The sequence below is a fragment of the Xenopus laevis genome, chromosome 7L, assembly GCF_017654675.1.
Source record: "Xenopus laevis strain J_2021 chromosome 7L, Xenopus_laevis_v10.1, whole genome shotgun sequence".
NCBI lineage: Eukaryota > Metazoa > Chordata > Amphibia > Anura > Pipidae > Xenopus > Xenopus laevis.
Genome location: NC_054383.1, coordinates 100,703,397 through 100,725,289, shown reverse-complemented (window position 1 = coordinate 100,725,289; position 21,893 = coordinate 100,703,397). Strand labels below are relative to the sequence as shown.

Here is a 21,893-nt window from a genome sequence, read left to right as displayed (position 1 = left end):
GAGATGGAGTATTTTCGGATTCAAACTTTTATGAAACTTCGGGGTATCTCGAAAAATTTTAGTTTTTTTTTTACCTTTAAAGGCTCAATACCTTGACAACACATACTGTAAGTAGTGTATGATGTTTCCAAATGATTACAATTGTAAACTAAAAATACATATACAGTATATTGACATTTTCTGAATCTCTTATAATAGTCATAGTCAACAGTCATCATATACAGTGAAGAAGAAGCTGTTTCCCCCAATGTGTGAATTTGATAATTCACTCAACCACTGCCATATTCTTAGAATTCACTAGAATGAAGCAATAATATGTGCCAGATCTCTAGCCTCTCACACTACCAGTGTGGGGTTACTACGCTGGTTACTACAGAATATCATGAAATACAGTTATAGTCGTTGACAGAATTGGTTAACAAATGTAATATGCATCATTTCCTAGTATATTAGTATATAGCAGGGGTCCCCAACCTTTTTTTACTCGTGAGCCACATTTAAATGTAAAAAACAGTTGGGGAGCAACAAAAGCATGAAAAAGTCCATGGGGATGTCAAATAAGGGTTGTTAATGGCTGTTTGGTAGTCCCTATATAGACTGGCAGCCTACAGGAGGCTCTGTTTGGCAGTACACCTGGTTTTTATGCAACCAAAACTTGCCTCCAAACCAGGAATTCAAAAATAAGCGCCTGCTTTGATGCCACTGGGAGCAACATCCAAGGGGTTGGAGAGCTACATGTTGCTCACGAGCTACTGGTTGGGGATCACTGGTATATAGTATTATATGTGCTGCATGTATTTGCTGCTGAACGGGTACTAGATATTTGGGAACAAAGGATGAATGGCTGAAACAGCAGTGTTATCATAGATCTGATTAACATGTAAATCATTCTATGGCACTTTCAAGGTATTATTGGTCACAAAAACACAAGGCAGAAATGATATAGAAGATAGAATTGGCATTGCTATTTAAGATAGCGTTCACATTACTGAGATTCATGTCAAACATTAATAAGTCCCTGTCTAGAACAAATATAAGGACCAAAAGAAACCAAATTTAAATACAATGGTTAAACACATAATGGAAATAATACTTAGCTTTTAATATATATCCTTTTATAGTTAAAAAAGACAAATCTGATACATTTTCGTTCAAGGTAAATATAAACTACTATACACTCAAACAGGTCAGTAGCTAATTTATGGACATTTTCAACATGTCTTTATTTTATCAGATAACAATTTGCTATGACTTTGCCACTGTGCATCTGCTTACAGACTAATACAGTCCTTGTGTCTCAGATATATCAAACATCTGGTCCAATTGTTGCTGGTAGATGGACAAACTAAACTGTAGAGTTCCATGAAATTAAAAGCACTTCTGCATTATGTGATATTGTTTTGCAATCACTTCATTGGCTTACCTTACTGTGACTCCAATAAGCATATCTCAAGTATAGTGGCCCAGCTACTGACAGGGTATAGTGCTATCTCCCCGGCAGACCTGTGTACAAGTGAAAGGGAAATATAACACAGAGTGGTAATTATGAAGTACATGCATAGTTACTCCTTCCCATGTGCTTCTCTTGTTTCATTCTCATTCTACACATTACTCTCTCTGAATGGCAGGGCAAAGCCTGGAGATTTCAGTTGCCCGGAGACTGACTGTTTGCCTGCAGGAGTCAAGCATTGTCCTGAGCCTGCTAGGGCTTTACTGCGGGAGGCTCCCTCCTGCCATAGAATGACTGATACAAACATTGACCACAGCCTGCAACTCACTCACTCACAACTCGTGTCACTCCCTATACCAGATTGTTCTGCCCTGTATAGGACTATTGTTATTCTGAATATGTCATCTAGATCAGCAGCAGCATTTAATTTAAAATTAACATTTTAATGTAACACCATGAAAGTAAGCTGTCAGTATATTATGGTTCATTTACATTCCGCACTACAGTTACAGGGCCGAAATTTTCCCACAGTAAGTTGCACGAAAAATCCCATCTATTATATGTTGCACCCAGAGTCGGACTGTAGTGTGCAAGGCCCACCTGGGCTTTTACCCCGGCGGGGCCCACCGGGTTTTTTTCTTCGTGTCCCTCCAGCCCAGTCCGACCCTGGTTGCACCTATTGATACTGAAGAACCCTGAAGCTTTTGCCACCTCCAATTTACGCACTAGCACCAGGGTTCCCTCAGCAGCCTACGTCCCTAGGAGCAGCAAAGATTCACCAAAAGGATCAGACACACATGTCATTCTAACAGTAAATGCGAGAAATGATATCTATCAGACTTTCACTGATGCGCAAGAGTGAGTCAATTTTGACTTATTAAATGCAAATGCATCAGGTGCAACTCCTCCTGGCGACTGCAGCAACACTGGAATTTGGGGGGAAATGCTGCATTGGGGGTAAAACATGTTGATTGTGTTGGAAAATTGCATTTTGCACACTGCTATGTAAATGCAAATGACCCCTGTTGTACTGAGTTCACAATCCTTGCAGAAATGACAAGGGGCTAAATAGAAAGCAAAACAAAAGAGTTAACAAAATGAAAATGCCCATGTTGTAGAGCACTTGCCGATTATTATAATTTATGGAGAAGTTAGAGTAGTTAAAAGCTTTAATGTGAACCCTGGACAAACAGGGCCCTGTTCATTGCTACAATGCATTTGAAGCATTAAGACATTGTCAAAATAGATTCTTCATACAGAAGCCGAAGGATAGGGGTGGAATTCAGTAGTTACAAATTAATAAATTAATAAATGAATAGATGAATGATGTGCTAGGTGTTTTGGTGACACTCTAAGGGTCTTATATAGAATGTATTTACAATAAATGCTGAGCATGAAAAAAAATCATTTATTGTGTTTATATCAATTTTAATTGATGATATATATATATATTTATGCAATAAATGTGACTTTATTCATTCAATATTGGAGTGCGGCTCTATGTGAAGATATATATTTTGTGTGTCCAACGTTACATGAATGCAGTGTTAACAGTAAATTTATACCCCCACTTGTCCATGAATTTTTGGCGCCAAGTATGACGTCATACATGCTAGAACCTCACATCTTTAATTAACCATTATGAAACATCAAAAGAAAAATATGCTTTCTCACCACTTGGTGTCACCGGCATGCAGTGAAAATGATATAGTCCATTTAGAAACATGTTCTGCCAAGGAATATGTGAAGTTTATACAAAGTATCTATTTAGTTACAGTGTTATCTCTTTTAGTGCCAATTGTTAAAACAAAATAAATACAGCTAACACAGTGCCCGGGAGTATATAAATGTGGGGGATGCATTTTATGCAGCAGTTTAATCACAGGTGATAGCTTCACATAATATATGACATTAAACATAGAATGACCTGCACTACGTCCATGGTTGTCTATATTATAAAATGCCCCTGTTGCATAATATACTGTGGGAAAACTATTAGGCAATTAAAGGAACGAATGGGTATGCACAGATCCAGCATGAGGGCAGCACTTAACCCCGACAAAATATTTATTTTATTTTATTTTAACAGTTGGCACTAAAAGAGATAACACTGTAACTAAATAGATACTTTGTATAAACTTCACACATTCCTTGGCAGAAAATGTTTCTAAATGGACCATGTCATTTTCACTGCGCACAGGTGACACCAAGTGGTGAGAAAAGTAATATTTTTCACAATGGTTAATTAATGATGGGAGGTTCTAGCATGTATGACGTCATACCTAGCACCAAAAATTCATGGACAAGTGGGGTATAAATTTATTGTTAACACTGCATTTCTGTATCCTTGATAAAGGCCCTAAGGTGGGCAGAAACATTGGACACACGAATTTATGCAATGAATGTGACTTTAATCATTTAATATTGGAGTGCGGCTCTATGTGAAGATTTATATGTATAATTTGATCCAGCTCCCACAGTAAATTATAGAATCCGGATCAGAGTGTGGCTCCCTGCAAGTGATTATATAAATATATATATATATATAGGCACTTCCACCCACCTCTATTCAAACCTGTCTCTAAATGGTTTTCATTAAATAACGTGGTGATGGTAGAGTTAAAGATGATAAAAGGTTTGGCAGGGATGGAGGCACGTGGGTTTTAGGGGATTTAATGTTGAGGAGGTATAAGGTGACAGAAGGAGGGTGAACTGAATGAGACAAATGAGGAGAGGGGTTGGGATCAATTGGTGTTGATGAACTTTGCAAAGGCTTTGCATTACTCCCACCGTCTGAAGGAAATATGCACATTACTGAAATATACATGTATCATTAACTATAGATTTTCTTCGTTTAATAGTATTGTATTATGTACATCTAACTGACTGATTTCTGAAGATATTGTTTCTATGCTTTTATCATTGATGCAATATATTTTTAGTCCACAAGATGCCAGTATTTGTTGGTCATACATATGTTTTAGTTGCCTGTTTCCTCTATCTAGATCTGATTCATTTATCTCTGCAGCATAAACTCTTCTACTGTACAAATGTACGATTTCTATAGGAATAAGCTGCAAGGCTAATGGCTAACTGAGATGAGACATCTGCTTCCCCATCTACATTTTCTTTGCAGACAAAGCGTAGCAGATGCGCTCCCATTCTCTCTTTCATTAGATGCTGTTTGCCGTTGGTTGAATAGAGATGTTACCGGCTCCCGTTCACAGCACTGGAATAGGGAAACTAGCTACTTTCCTGGAGTTACTTATTTCTCTCTCTTATAAACAAGATTCCCCATTAGAATTAACAAATATTTCCATTTAAAATTAGCAAAAAGGCAAATATTGCAAATCCCCATCTCATACAGTGTACACTGGGTTCTTGCATTCATGTTATAACACAAAGGGGCAGATTTACTAAAGGGCCGCCGCTAGTGAAAATTCGCTCAGACGAAGGATCGTTACTTTGCAAATTCACCAAAGTGCGAATTTTACAGAATGTTACCTCTGTTGCCAGAGTTTCCTTCGCCACCTTAGACCTGCTGAACTGATAAGAAGAAGCTTCATCCTCCTCAATCTTATGTCAGTGATATCATATATCATGTATGCCGGAAAGTCATATAAGTTCTAAGAAACACTTGAGTTTTTTATATTTTAAAGCAGGCTTGCCTTCAAAAGTCCTAACTATTAAAGATTTTTGTGTTATTTTTTTCCAACCATTTCAGCAGGGCCGGAACTAGGGGTAGGCAGAGTAGGCACGTACCTAGGGCGCAAAGCTGGCGGGCAGCAGGCACATGCAGTGATACCTTCTCTGCCTCCTACCCCTAGTCCGGTCCCCACTCTCCTCTCTGCCTGACTGTCCGCTTGTGCACGAGGGTCGATTCGTACATACGTGCGAGCGTCAATTTGCGAGTGCACACATCCAGTAAGCAACGGGACCGGCCAGGTTGCCTAGGGCGCCTGGCACTGGCTCTGCATTTGTGGGGCATCTCTTTTGTATTAATCATGCTTCCTTGGACATTTGTAATAATAAGAGGCCACTTCAAGCATTTGCACCAACATCTCTAATAAAGACCTCTATACGACCTATATGTATCCGCCCTATTCCAATTGACCTAAGCGCAAGAGTACTAACGAAGTTTTTCTAGGCAGAAATGAACTCTAGCGAAAGTTTGCTATGAAATGCTTGCACTAACGAATTAACACTTGCGAAATTTCAACAGAATTCGGCTACAGAGATGCAACTTTCCATTTAGAGAATTAACGTTGTGGTAACGAATTTATGCTGGCAAAGTGGCGCGAAGTGTGGCGGATCCTTCACTGGCAAAAATTCGCCCTTTAGTGAATTTGCCCCAAAAGTGAAAGCTATTGGAAATATGGGAGGTGATGATGCATTGTTAAAAAGCTACCACAAGATGTCATGACTAGTTTAGTTTGTTTTCCCACACAACAGGCAAACTCTAAATAAATAACTAATTTATTAATGCTGATTAACAATACAATATACAGTATTATATGAATATAGAGCCACCGCTACAAAAGTCCAATAAGTTCTATACATGATCCAAAGCAAAAACTGTTATAAATCTGCTATTTCTGCAACCACTGACAATGTGTGTTTTAAATATATTTTTGATGTACAGAAATCAAACCTATAATCAGCACATTAACAGGAATGGAAACACATGGAGAAAAAAAGGATCCGCAAAGCAGTCGGAACAATATCCCCATAACTACCCAGTTATTGAGGTGAAGCCAGTTCTTTTTAAAGTTTTTTTACATACAAATCTCAACCATCAGTGGAGTAGCCAATTAGGAGGAACTTACCATCCCAGAGAAGATCTTAAACTAATGGGTAAATAACCAGAGCAGTGAAAATATACCCAAAGGGAATGGTTCGCAAATAAGAAAAATGAACGTGTCACTGGATAGAGGAACAGGCATGAATGATGAAAGTACCCTATAATAGTGCTGCCCAACTGGAGGCCCGCAGTTCCCCTTTGTGTGGCCCCCCACATGAAAATGTGGCTGCTATAACTGCTTCCCTTGTGCAAGATTTAAGCAGTATCATTACCGAGATTAACTGGCCCCTGCATTGTTCATACCTCATATTCAGACTAAAGCCACTTTAGTGACTCTAATCCCCTGCACTGTTCACACCAGTATACCCATATATTGTTCACACCTCAGACTCATACCTTTAGTGCCCACATTGTTCACACCTCAGTCAGACTATAGGTGCAGTGCTGGTACTGTATCACTGTAGGCCAGTGACATGTGGCTCACAGGTTGGGGACCCATTCTGTAGGCAGTACAGTATGTACTATTCATCTTAGAGTGGTCCTGATCTGTTTCTCTCTCTCCTGCCATGCTCTGCCTATGTGTGCCATACTCTGCCTGACATACTCTGTCTGTGTGTGCCATACTCTGCCTGCCATATGCTCCCTGTGTGTGCCATACTCTGCCTTCCCTACTCTACCTGTGTTACCATACTCTGACTGCCCTATGCTGCCTGTATGTGCTATACTCTGCCTGCCCTACACTCCCTGTGTGTGTGTGTGCCACACACTGCCTGTCCTAAGCTACCTGTGTGTGTAATGTTCTTCCTGCCCTATAGTGCCTGTGTGTGCCATACTCTGCTTGCGGTATGATGCCTGTGTGCCATACTCTGCCTGCCTGCTCTACCCTGCCTATGTGTGTGCCCTACCCTGCCTGTGTGTGCCATACTCTGCTTTCCGTACACTGCCTGTGTGCCATACACTGCCTGCCCTATTCTGCTTATGTGTATTGTATGTGTGTGTACAATACTCTGCTTGTGTGCCATACTCTGCCTGCCGTACCCTCCCTGTGTGCCATACTCTACATGTTCTATGCTGCTTGTGTGCCATACTCGACCTGCCATATGCTGCTTGTGTGCTATACACTGCCTACACTACCTGTGTGTGCCATACTCTCATATGTGTTCTATACTCTTGCTGCCCTACGCTGCCTGTGGGAGGTGAACCTGGTGGGAGTTGTTCTGGGGGTTTGTTAGCATTAAGAGATAGTTTTAAGGAGAGTCCCTAGGGTGTTTTATTATGTACTGGAGTTGCTGTGCTATCCATAGGAGAGAATAATTCACATTCCAGCATTGATATGTTTTTATTCAGACGGTTTACCCCTAATTATAATTATTATAATAATTATGACAATACACTTATGTTCATGATCTGATCACTCAATAGCAATATAAAAGATATCTGAATTGGTACACAAACCTACTGTACATTATATAGGTTTTGTTAAGTGTAGGTCAGATTAAATAATACTCCTGTCAGCAATATTCCATATAAAGTTGTAACAATTCATAATGGCAGTCCACCCATTCCTGTTATGTTTGTTTAGAAGTATCTTCAGTGAAAGGAGAAATGCAAATCCATTCACAAAATTTTTCTGAAATGGAAAAAAAGACATGGTTTGCCAACAATATATGAATCTTGGAAAAGAAGTCAGCACAACGATTATCTCTCCTGTAGAGACTTGGTGCACGTTCCTCAGTGGCCACTTTCTACTGATATCACGACAGCCTTTGTATGTAGAACAGCACCAGACTTTGAAACTTTAGTGTTTAAAAAGCCTTTATTTCAGCTTTGGGCAGCTTGACAAAAGGCCGCATGGCCTGAAACGTTGCGGTGATGCCCAAAGCTGAAATAAAGGCTTTTTAAACACTAAAGTTTCACAGTCTGGTGCTGTTCTACAAACAAAGGTTGCCAACAATATATGAACACCTATGTCACCAAATTGTCACACAAAATGTGCATTGTCCATATGTGATCATTTAACCCACCTGACTCCATTTGAAGACCTAAGAAAGAAGGCCTTCATTTATGCTTTGATAATGAAATGTGGCTAGTTATATTTAGAGATTCTGTACATTTCTCTATTATGGGGGAATTCAATAAACCTTCCAAAAATTAAATCATCAGTGGTACTTAGGTCCAGTAAAGTTAAATAAATGGCACCTCTAATTATCCCCTCTGTGGTTCAGAAAATATATTTGGAAGTGTAACGCTAACTTGGCTAAGCAGACCAAAAAGGGGTTAATGTCCAGCTAGTGCTTAGAGCATGGGTTACATGTGACTCAAACAACCCAGGCTAGGGCCTTCGCTAAACGGAAGATATCAGGAATAGTGTACCGCAACTATAATGCTCAGACTACTGTGCAACAACAATAAGAAAAATGGGCGCCAGGAGGTTCTTTAAGCATAACAAAATAACTTGTATTTGTCCAAGACAAATGATTCACAGGTTTTACTTTCAGTGGTACAGAGGCATTGGCAGCATATATAAGCACACCTGCTCACACAGAGCTCCCAATGTAGATGCCAGGGAATTTCCTCCAGAGACAGCACAGTAGAACGCTCTATGGCTAGTGTCCACCTGGATAGAGGTACTCTCATGATCTCAGCACCTGGACCTGGATCCTCACACAGGGGATTCAGGGAACTCTAGTGGTGGAACTACCGGGGGAGCAGGGGATGCGAGTAGACCAGGGCCCGCACCCCCTCAGGGCCCGGCAGCCCGCTCGCCAGTGAAATCCGTCGTGTACGGAGGGGGGGGGGTGGGGCCTGGCTGCCCCCCTCTAGTTACGGCACTGGGGAACTCACTGGACCTAGCTACAAGCCAGTCTTGCCTGAGAGGAGAGCTACCTCCTTGATATCCCTCCTGGTTGGAGCCAAGCTTCTCTTTCTATCTTTACTCTCTATCTCACTCTCATAGAGAGTCTTTTACAGATATATCCCTGCCACTTGCTAGCCTCATTCACGGGGTCCCTGCTCCCCCACTTAGACACTAGAGGACCCGGCATCCTGGCCAATAATATAACTATGCGAATTACCTCTAGCTACATGGGAATCTGCCCAGCAACTAGGGAAATGAGGAAGTGAAAGGAATTAAAGCCGTAGAGGCACATTTAACCGTATGGGTCCCTACAGAAGCTTTCTGCTGCCACTATCCCAGAGAGAAAGAACTTGGGCATCCGTTTACTAAGGTGCGATAGATATGGCAAAAAAACACAAGAGCAGGTTTACTAAGTGCAAGCACTTAAAGGAGAAGGAAACCCTGTAGAAAAAAAACTCCGTACCCCCACCCCACGTAGACCCCCCATATGCCCCATACTTTATACTTACTTTCAAACTGAGGGATAGGATGGAGCACATGAATTTGCAGGCTCTGCTGCAAAATACTTTATTATTTACAACATGTTTCAGATCAACATGGATCCTTTAACAAGTGTCATGTTGATCCGAAACATGTTGTGATTAATAAAGTATTTTGCAGCAGAGCCTGCAAATTCAAGTGCTCCATCCTATCCCTCAGTTTGAAAGTATTACATTGGTCTGGCTGGTGTGACCTAAGCAAGGAAAGAGAGCATTGACACAGATGGTTGTTGTTAGTTTTTCTTCATACTTTATACTTACCCCTCGTCGCAGATTCTGGCAGTGGACTTTACGGCATCCATCTTCCGGGTCCTCGGTAAACTGACTGGGAGATCGGCAATCTCCGTGAATTTCGGCGCATGGGCAGTTGTCGAAAACCGTCAAATTGCTCCAACTGCGCATGTGCCGACATACCGATCTCCCAGTCAGCTTACCGAGGACCTGGAAGATAGATGTTGTGAAGTGCGCTGCCAGAATCTGCAACGAGGGGTAAATATAAAGTATGGGCCATTTCCCTGGGGGGGGGCAGTTAGCCTGGGGGAGGAGGTCTATGTGGGGTGGGGGGTGCAGCGTTTTTTTTCTACAGGGTTTCCTTCTCCTTTAAAGGAGAATGAAACTCCCTTGCTTATAAAAACCCCTACCCCTACCCTCCATAGTCCCCCTCCCTGGCCCCCCCTGCACAGGTGTTAACACAAGTAAATGCCCCTAAACCGGTAATTACCCCACGTTGCAGAGTCAGCACAGGGGAGCTCACGGGGGCCATTTTTATTGCCTCCGTAAGAAATTGTATAGTGGGAGAAATGTCCATAAGCAGTGAAAATTAGCAATTGTACTGGGGAAGAATGCTATTTATAAATATATTTGTATTGAATTCAAGAATAATTAATACAATGTTAAAATAATTGATTCCTGATATTACTTAATTGGCAGTACATTCATAAAGGTGGTTATTTATCAAAAGGTTGAATTTTAGAGCTTGATAAGCTTTTTTAGACCTCGAATGAACTCACAATTCGAATGGTTTCTAATTTAAGAAAGAACACGAATCATTGCAGTCAGGGTAGAAAACTCGAATACTCAATTTGATCAAGTTTTCAAGAGAAACCCACCGGAAAAAAACTCAGACATCATGAAGGCTATTAACATATTCAAATGGACTTCTACATGACCTTGACAGGTTTTAACAGGTGGTTTTTCAGGGCCAGATTTTTTGTGCGGGCGCAACTAGGCTGCACGGTCCTTTTTATAGCAGATTATGTAGTGAACCTAAAGGAATGGCAAAAAACTTGCAATTTGCTAGAAATGTTTCTGAAACTAACTGCATTATTAACTTCACTTATGGCAAGACAAATTTGTCTCATCGCACTTTTATTAAACATGTGAGTGGCGCTAATTGTATTGCAAGAATATCGTAGAGATAATGGCCGATGGTTTATAGTCAATTTTTACGAACTTAAGTAAATGGAAGCCTTGGCCTTTTCCTCCCTTCCTCATCCCGCCCTGATACAAATCGCCTATTATGAACGCACATGAATAACTGTCCACCTCATTTCTGTTATATTTGACTCAAATTTATGTAAGCAAACATCCTGTCTGTTTCATTATCTTGCAATACCGCTAACTGGGAAAATACTAGTATTCGCAGACTTTAAAGTATTGTTCATTTGAATTTATATTAAAAAAAAATGTAAAAAAAAAATAGAAATAAAAAAGCAGGCTCTGTCAGGTGTTTGTACCCATGCGCTCCCCCGTGTGCCTCCCTTACCCCCTGCATCTTCTTCTATCCATGTGACATTTTCTTCCTCATTCATTTACCCTACCATGAGCCAACAGCAATGGAAAACGCTCTCTCCCCAGGGTACCCCATGTACCCCCAATCCCCTTTCTTTTCCAGTCTTGTTCTGCCATTATCCCAATAGCCCATTTCCTTTCAACCCTTTTGTTAATACTTCTTGGCTTACATAATCCTTATACACAAAGTACCAGACTCTCACTTCACCTCTCTCTACATTGCACAGACATAGAATTTAGAACGGGATCAGAATGGGGCGGTGCTACAAACAACGGGGCGGCGCTACAAGAAATGGGCGGTGCTACAAACAATGAGGCGGTGCTACAAGCAATGGGCGTTACTTTCTCTGACTGGAGTGACTGCATCATGTAAAGGGGTGGATGAGCTGCCTTTAAATGTATAAACAATAAACAAGTGTGCTTGATAATACCCCGGGGCACCTGATGAAGTGATACTTGGTATTTGCCTTGTCGGTGCCAATGAGCACGACTCTGTTCTCTAGTCTTCTTGTATTAGTAACCGAACCGAGATTGATTGACAACTCGCAGCTGCTTGTTCAGTCATCATGATGTGCTTGCACAGCGACTGAATTAAGGTGATCAGACTTGACCTAGTTCCTAGTTCTAAACTATCTTCCCCATTTCCAAATACAATATAGATTAGGGATCATTAAGGTTTGGGAATGATGTTGATGGGGATTATGTCCCAGCGCGGCCTCCGTCTCTCCTGCTCCTTACATTGTCAGAGAGGAGCTGTTTGAGTACTAGCAGCAGCAGCAGCAGCAGGAGGAGGAGGGAGGGGAAGGCATCTCAGTCCGCCCAGCAGCGCGATCCCAGGGAGGTGAAAAGAGTGGGTATCAGCCGGCGGCCCGGCCCAGCTGTACGAACCGAGCCTTGGGACCCGCATACAGTGATACAGGTACAACATTGTAATCCCGGGGATGGAGCCGTGTGCGCATGTTTAGCCTGTCAGCCCCCGCCGGTATCAGCAGCAGCATCAGTGGCGCTTTGTCCTGAGAGGGAATCAGTGCTTGATGTACCGCAGCCTCTGCATATCTACCATCTTCCTCACCCAGCCTAGTTTATGCGCCTTTATATCATCCTGTTAACCCTCAATCGCTTTACTATGGCAGCAGCAGCAGCAGCAGCATATGTTATTATGTGTCTAAACCTCCTTCTAGATCCTCATCCCCCTCTCCTTGTATGATTGTGTATGTGCAACCCCTGTGCCTTCCCCTTGTATTATACCCTATACTGTATACTGGATGAGACCCTCCACATTACACTCTTCTACCATCAGTCTGTATGTGCAGTCTGTATGTGCAGGGATCTGCCCATGTATGTAATATGTATTACTAAGCCTTTCCCTGTCATTATTCTCTAATACTTGCAAGTATCCACATTGCCTTTCCATAGCAATAATCCCAGTGCACAGGAGTCCATGCTGCTTACCACTGACTTTATTCTGTGACAAGAGATCCACATAGCCCTTGTATGTATGAATGTAGGTATATGTGTATGTATATACAGTATGTATGTATATAGGAATGTATGTAGGTATATGTGTATGCATTTATGTATATACAGTATGTATGTGTGAATGAATGTAGGTACATATGTATGTATATTATGTGTGTATGTAGGTATATGTGTATGCATTTATGTATATACAGAATGTATGTGTGTACGTATATATATATATATATGTACATGTGAATAAATGTATGTAGGTATATGTGTATGTATTTATGTAGATACAGTATGTATGTGTGTATGAATGTAGATACATATGTATGTATATTATGTGTGTATGTATGTATGTAGGTATATGTTTATGTATTTATGTATTTACCGTATGTAAATACAGTATGTATGTGTGTATGTATATACAGTATGTATGTATGTATTAATGTATGTAGGTAGGTATATGTGTATGTATTTATGTATGTATGTATGTATGTAAATATGCTTGTATATGTGTATGTATTTACAGTATATATGTATGAATGTATGTAGATATAAGGATACACAGTGTTTTTCACTAGTGTTATTCTGTCCATAGCAGCAGTGTTTATATATAGGAGGCCTCACAGTCTAATAGAACGTTCTGTATGTGACGGGACCCACAATGCCCTTGTTTGTATGTAGGTATAGGGATGCACAGTGCCTTATACTAATGTTATTCTCTGTCTGCAAGTATCCACATTGCCTTTCCATAGCAACTCATTGTGTACAGAAGATCTCACTGTCTAACGTGGCATTATTCCTTATGAGCAGGGATCCATGTTGTCTTTGTATGTATGCATGTAGATACAGGTAAGGGATCTGTTATCCAGAAACCTGTTATGCAGAAAGCTGTCTCCCATAGACTCCATTTTAGGCGAATAATCCAAATTTAATCAACCAAAATAATCAAGTACCCTTAACTTGATCCACACTAAGAAATAATCCTTATTGGAATCAAAATCAGCCTATTCGGTTAATTCCATGTTTACATGATTTTCTAGAAGATGCACATAGGAAGATCCAAATTGTGGAAAGATCTGTTATCCGGAAAACCCCAGGTCCATTCTGGATAACAGGTACCATAGCTGTATAAAAATCCACAGTGCCTTACACTTAACATTATTCTGTATGTGTAAGTATCCACATTGCCATTCCAAAGCAGCAGTCTTATGTAAAGGAGGTCTTGCTGTCTAACGTGACATTACTCGTATGTGCAGGGATCTACATAGCTCTTGTATGTAATTATAATGATGCACAATGCCTTTTACAAGTGCTGTTTGTTTTATGCAAATAACCACATTGCTTTCCATAGCAGCAGTGTATTTACAGGCTTCTCTTATGAAAGAGGGATCCAAGCAAGAAACATAACTGCTACGCAAAGGTAATGTGGACACTTGCTTGTGCCAAAATAATCACAGTGGAAGGTAATGTGGATCCCTTCACCTACAGACTAATGCTAGGATAAGGGAATGTGACATATTCCCCATAAACACACATAGAATGGCAATTTGGATCCTTGCCCAAACAATGTATGGAAAGGCAACTTGTCAATAATAGAAAACTGTTTGGAAGGCAATGCTGATCTATGTACATAAATAATGTAAGTATAAGGCAGAGTGGCCTCCTGTACTTCAAGACTGGTACAGGTATGGGACCTGTTATCCAGAATACTCAGGACCTGAGGTTTTCCGGATAACAGATCTTTCTATAATTTGGATCTTCATACCTTTAGTCTTCAAGAAAATCATGTTATCATTAAATGAACCCAATTGGCTGGTTTTGCTTCCAGTAAGGATTAATTATATCTTAGTTTGGATCAAGTACAAGGTACTGTTTATTTTTTTTTTTTATAACTTGGTTTTTATTGTAAATGACAAGGTACAGTCACAACGGATTTTTATACATGGTTCCATAAAGTGGAGAGTATAGTAATTGTGATTTCGAATACGTATCATTTCAATAACATTTTAATAACATTAGAAACATTCAGCTCAGTCATGGCTTATAGCATTGGGGGGTAGGATCTGTGGGGATTAGTTCTGATAGGAGGTTAGTAGTCTGTTGGTTAGATGGCTTCTGGGAGGCGCGGTATCAGGGCTTGATAGCTCTTGTTGTAATGTTGCTAGAAATTGGGATGATTCCACGACCAAAGGATGATCCTTGAGAAGTTCCATGTCATACCAAGACGTATGTCTAAAGGTATAGATTGTGAGGCATTTGATGTGTTGTGGGAGGTGTGCTATGTAGGTAGACCAGGTGTTAAAGAATTTTGATGTGTTGTGTTCCTTTCTGGTTATAGTTTCCAACCAGTCCATATGGAAAATATGGTGCAGCTTTTGTTTCACCAACGTCATTGGTGGGGAGTCAGTGTGTAGCCATTGTTGCAGTATCGTTTTCCTGGCAGCTGCTGCCAATCTGCCCATGAGATGTTTTTCAGTTTTCGTGATTTGTGGATATGAATCAAGAGTACTGAACAGAGCCCATGTTATATGTAGTTGGAGGGGTTTCCCTATCATCCGTGCACCATATGAAACGACTTCTTCCCAAAAAGATTGCATTAGAGGACAAGACCACATGGTATGGATTAAATTTGCTCCAGGAGCGTGGCATTTTAAACACACATCCGAGGAGAGGTTACCCATCTTAAATCTTCTGAGTGGGGTAAGATACGAGTTGTGGAGAATTTGCAATGACATTTCCTGAAACCTGCTCGCCGGAAGTAATGTCATAATTTTAGTGTGTTGTTTCAAGATGTCTGATTCTGTAGTATTGGGTATCTCCTGAATCCACTTAAAATTAAGTTTATCATCATTATCTATGACTAGAAGTGGTTTGATAAATGTGTGAAGTTGTGAGTTTTTTTATTTTTGTTCTTCCAGAGTTGATTGAACAAGTTATTTTTGTCAGGATTTGTTAGGAGTGTTATTGTTGCGTTTGCAAAGTGAATGATCTGTAGACTTAGATATAAGTGGGTGTGGGTAAACGGAAATTTTTCTACCAGTTTATTTAAAGAGAGTACTGAGTAGTTGTTGTCTAGTATATCGTGTATGTTCCGGAGGCCGTTAATACTCCAGTCATACAGTATGGGATTGCGCATACCTGGTGGAAAGTTTCTATCCACGACAAGTAAGGAGAGGAATACCGTGATAGATTTTGGGTTTTCCGAACTGAGTGCCATGCGTTATATGTGTCTAAGAATAATGGATTATTTCTAGTATGCGTTGGTATGTTCTGTATGGGCGTATGTACAAGGTACTGTTTTATTACAGAGAAAAAGGAAATCATTTTTTAAAATTTTGATTATTTGGATAAATGGAGTCAGTGGGAGATGCGACTTTGTATGGAAGAAGCACACCTGTATGCCGCCAATTGCCTTTTCAATCCATTTATTGCAGCAAAAAAACAGCACAAGCTTTCAGGGAGTGCCCCCTTACTCACTGCAGCTTGTGATGTTTTTTGCTGCAATAAATGGATTGAAAAGGCAATTGCCGGCATACAGGCGTGCTTCTTCCATATAATTTCGCTGGATAAGGATTGGGTTTGGGAGCAGCCTAGGAAGGGAATGCACCCTGGTTATTCAAGTAAGTGATGTGCGGAAGGAAATGTATATGGGAGATGGCCATTCTGTAATTTGGAGCTTTCCGGATAACTGATCCCATACCTGTACTATGAAAAAGCAATGTGGAATACGTGACCATATAGAGTTACAGCTATGTGAGAGATCTGTGATTTTTAGTGTTAGGAAGCAATTTCAGCCTGCTTTACATACATGTTCAATATATATATTATACGTAAGCCTTATTCACACAACTGACATTTTCCCTTACTCAACTGGCCCGGGCAGGCTGACCAGTTAGATAAAACTATGCCCCTCTAATCCCAGAACCAGATGGAAGTGATTACACTTTGCAATCAGAACAGATTCCTTTGGCCTGACATTGTTTGTTATATATATTTACAATGCTCCTGAGTTTCCACTAAACTTTTTGCATATGGCATTCCAATAATTTCTGTGTAGGGGAGGAGATGGGTTATGTGGATGCTTCTGTCCTTTGTCACTGCTCCCAACAGTTTACTCGTGTACAGAGTTCTTGATATGTATACAAATACTTTACACTGAGTAGACTATGGAGGGTAATTACTAAACTCCAAAATCGGAAAAATTGGTGTTTTTATAGTATAAAATCTGAATTTAAAAAAACTTATTATTATACCCAGAGGATGGAAAAAGTCCAAATCCAAAAATCAGACATCTCAGACCAGCCAAGGTTGCATATATGTCAGTGGGAGAAGTCCCAACATTTTTTTTTGATCTGTGCTGGGTTTCGTGCAATAATCCGAAGTTTTCGTGCAAAAATCCGAAAAAAATCCGAGTTTTCTGGTGGAAATTCTGAAAAATTCATAAAATATGTTTTTTTTTCACGATTTTTTTCCTGCAAAAATGTAACTAGGTGCCTTAATTTGGAAATACTGATGTTATCTCTGCTTAGTTACTTTTTCTGTATCTGTAGGTCCAAACAATTACAGGGAATTCCTGCAGAGAAAGTGTATTATTTAGAATGTAACTAGATGCCTTAAGGTGGCCATACACGGGCCGATAAAAGCTGCCGACAGACCAAGTCGGCAGCTTATTGGCCCGTGTATGGGGGCCCCCGACGGGCTTCCCCGATCGAGATCTGGCCGAAAGTCGGCCAGATCTCGATCGGATGGGGTTAAAACGCCCGTTTGGCGAACGCTAGGATCCGATCGTTGGGCCCTAGGGCCCACGATCGGATCAGCCCGATATTGCCCACCTCAAGGTGGGCATATCGGAGGGAGATCCGCTCGTTTGGCGACATCGCCAAACGAGCGGATCTATCCGTGTATGGCCACCTTTAAATTGGAAATACTGATGTTACCTAAGCTTAGTTCCTTTTTCTGTATCCAAACAATTACAGGGAATTCCTGCGGAGAAAGCAACAATCAGACACGTGATCAGCCAAAGTTAGAAGGAGCTTTACACGTGATTTAGCTTAGAGTAATAGTAGAATCTATTTCTAAATAGGCTTTATTTCCATATTGATATTCAGCTAAATAGAATGTCAGAGGTTAGCATTATTTATCTGCATATTTGAGTTTTCTCATACCAGGGGGGATACCATATTGTTCTGACAAGGTGACAGCATCCAACACAACCTATAAACATAAACACCTCTTGCTTCAAAATAATGTTTTTTCCCCTCATAAATGAACCATTGTTTTATAATATTACCCTTTAAATGGACCCATTTATAACTTGTTTTATGCATAATGAAAGGAAATGTAATGCTAAGCAACTTTCCCCAAATACATCATTTAAACTCTTTAGTGGTTTTTAAGTTATTTGTAAATGTAATTTCAATTAAAATCTGTGTCTGTCTGACTACTTACATACTCTATAATGGTTCTGACTCTTAAAACAATGAAGCAGAAGCAGCTTATTAACATACCGAATGGAAAAATTGACTTCTGTTACCATACCTCCCAACATTTTGGAAATTAAAAAATATGTTTGATCACACCCATTTTGTGGCCTAATTAACGTGTATTTTTGAAGAAAACGGATCCGCACACACAGATTGTTGCAGTCGGGGAGTATCCCCTTTTATTTGCCACCAAACATTGTTTTTCTTCAAAAATACACGTTGTTTGGGTGGCCCGGCCGGGTCAACGGAAGGACGCACCACTACTGCAGGATTGGTGAATTGGAGGTGTGCGGTAGGAATCTAAAATCATCACACCTCCTAATTACCATGTTAATTTTACAAAATTTGGCAGGTTATGAAAGTTTGAACATATTTCTATGTTTTTTTTTCCAGTTATTACAGTTTTTGAATTGCCCTTTAAGCTGTGTGTCTAACTTCTCCCAGGGGACCTGTTATCTTCTTATATTCTTACAATTACTTATTTGCTTATCTCGAAATTGTTACAAAAGAATCTTATCTGCTGCTGTGGCTGTTCTGGGCTCTCTGCCAAAAGCCAATTAAGTTAGAAACGTTGTTTCTTTTTCTGGCTGTTCAGTGCAGAGAAAAACGGAACTTTCCGGGACTTTCCAGTACAAACGAGGGACTGCGGTTTGAGCTGTCAAAAGAGGGACAGTTGGGAGGTATGCCGTTACATTGGTTCAAGGACAGAAAGGGATAATCAAACACCGATTTCATTGGCAATTCAATTTACAAATAACTTGAAAATGTTAAATAATGTATATTGGAATGTAACTGTTTGCTTTAGCATGCAGTTGTAATAATACTAATTGGAAGAATTGTTTCCTAAAAGGTACTATGGGCTCTTACAAATTGCACGTTACATGAGTAAAAAATGAATATACTGTAATTATATGTATTTTTTATACGCAACTAAATGCCTTTTGTGACGTGTAAACACAACCCCTCTATTCAATTGTCATTTGAACTGGTGTCAAGAGCATTTTGTGTTTTAAATAATAATAAATCACAACGTACAAGTGGGCAGTATGTAATGGAATCAATTAGCAGATATGTTTAGGAGCACTCAAACCAATGTCTTAAACGCGTCAAATAAATGTAAAATTTACATTCTTCTTATGATCGGAAATGTATTAGGCATCTTTTGAAACGTCACATTTGGCACTGGGAGAATTGTTTCCTCTTTTGAATTGTGGGCTAACAGTTGTAACATTTAGTGGTGTTAAAAAAACTAAGAAAATTCTGCAGCGACTTTAGAAGAAAGGGAGAGAATTAGGTAAAGTAATGGTAGTTATGCTGCTGAATAAGGCAGTAAAAGGCCATGTTTATATTTGTTCTGCTGCATTCTTTTGTCATTTTAACTGCTTCTAATTGCTAGGAAAACTGACCTTAGCAACCTGGCTATAGTTTGATATGTCGGCACTAAATAGCAAAGGTAAATGGGGGAAAAAAGTGTCCAGTTTTATGTGCCTTTGGCATTAAGGTCCATATAGAGGTGATGTGAGTATTTCTCAGGGCAGGAGGATGGAGCATGAAGTCATGAAAGCATGGGAACATTTCATAACACTGCTTTACAGGAAGGGCAACAGATAGTTGAAATAACATTCAGCAGATGAGCTGGAGAGACTGTTTCTGTCTGTAATAATTACATGCAACAGTGCCTTAGTTGATGCAAAACAAATCTTCTCCAGGGGTTAAATGGGCAGTATGCTCCCTTTTCAGTTTGAGCACAAACTCAGGGAGTGCTTTCCCTTTCACCTCAAGGGAAAGAGCCAGGAGTAACCGTTCGCAGTTATCACCAAGAATCGAGGACATGCACACCTTAAATATGTATGGGATCTATGTCCAACCCAGAACAGTATGGACATATGGTTTCATGTGGCATCCAATTAAATTGGCTGGCATACTTTGGCAATTTGTGTGTTTGTCTAAGGTGCACAGTCTGCCCATGTGAGCTGTAAGATGTATATTCTTTTTCCATGGGGTAACCTACTGTAGATCAATTTGTCACTTTAGCAGAGTGTTTGTTGTAATCAGTTAAAGTCCCATTTTGAGCCCCACATTTGTCCAGGGCCCCCTTGGGGCCTAACAATATTACAAACAAAAACATTTATCAGTTTGTGTTTACCCAAAATCTCGCTCTATTTGACCTCGGAGATGAGCTTCCATGAGGACCTAACAAACTGGTAATTTATGCTGCTTGGATCAGACATCTTTTCATGCTGCAAACAACTCCTTTACAGCAGTTGTATACTCCAATAGAGACAATATAACATTTTTTACCCACTACATTTGGTGCAGTCTCAGTGCATTATTTATACCCATAAGCACTCATTCTGCAATACACCTTGAGTATGAAGAATTCTGTGCAGTGTAGTCGGTTGTTTGTAGACCCTGGGGGCTGTATGTATTTATGCAGGAGTTATGACATTCAGAGGTTATTCTCCTGTAAATGTAGATATGCTTTAGCAAAGAGTACATTTCCTTTAGGTTTCTCTTTGTGGAACCCAAGGATCACCATGATGTATACAATACTGTAGGGGAACATTGAGGCTGCCCACTGTATCGTCCCAGAGATGTGCCTTTATAATGTACAGCACCAGTAAGTGTGTTAATGTATTTCGAGAGTTGTGTTTGCTATCATATTACTGCAAAGCAGTGAGTAATGTTGCATATTTCACAGGGATGTGATACAACTTGCTCTGTCTTGTGGCATCAATGGAAGCTTTGCCAGGTTCACACCCTATCATGTAATGCCAGTTACTGAAATCAGAATTTCAATTAGATTCCTGCACATTGGTTTTCCATGCAGACCATGTAGCTAGTGGTTTTGTTTTATAAAGGGCAATATTTTATGCTCATGTATATTTTAATGGCAGACGAGGTGGATCCTGCACCAGGGTAGAAACGCCACTTATTGCCTCTTACTCCTGCAATTCTATTTAAATGCCCCAAAAGTGCTCCACATGTGCATTGACAGACAAATGCAATTGAAGTCCATGGCAGAGAGTTACTGGCATTTCTCTGCCAGCGGAAGATCCTTCCACATCTGACATTACCATAAAAGGTTTTTCATTTGTCAGGGGGCAGATTTATCAAGGGTCGAATTGAAAATTGAAAATTTGAATTTTCAAATTTTTTTTATGGTCAAAACTGTCAAATTAGACTAGGGAGTTATTTAAATTTGATTTGAGTTTTTTATAAAAAATCGAATTCGGTCTTCAATATTTATTATACTCTATTTATTATACTATGGCCCTTTAATAACCTGTATTTGACTATTCGCCACCTCAAACCTGCTGAATTGCTGTTGGGAGACATCCAGGGATCAATTTGGAGTTGTGCAGCCTTCCTGAAATTTGGGGGGGGGAAAAACTCGAATCGAATTAGATCCTAGTTTTTGGGTCCATTTAAATCATCTGAGTTTGAAAAATTTGATTTTTTAAATAAATTTAGATTAGTCGAATTTATGAGAATTTAGGCTCGT

The 21,893-nt window shown here is 40.1% G+C and overlaps 1 protein-coding gene across 2 annotated transcripts in view; it reads left to right on the top strand.

Annotated features, from left to right (window-relative positions):
• Positions 1–11,860: 11,860 nt before the first annotated feature.
• XB5818699.L (provisional ortholog of coiled-coil domain containing 50 L homeolog) overlaps positions 11,861–21,893 on the top strand; it is a 77,173-nt gene continuing 67,140 nt past the window's right edge. Inside the window, exon 1 of one of the 2 annotated variants that reach the window (XM_018226099.2) lies at positions 11,861–12,034. The gene's annotated coding sequence lies outside the window, so the exon portion shown is untranslated. The other variant, XM_018226098.2, reaches the window with a different exon arrangement.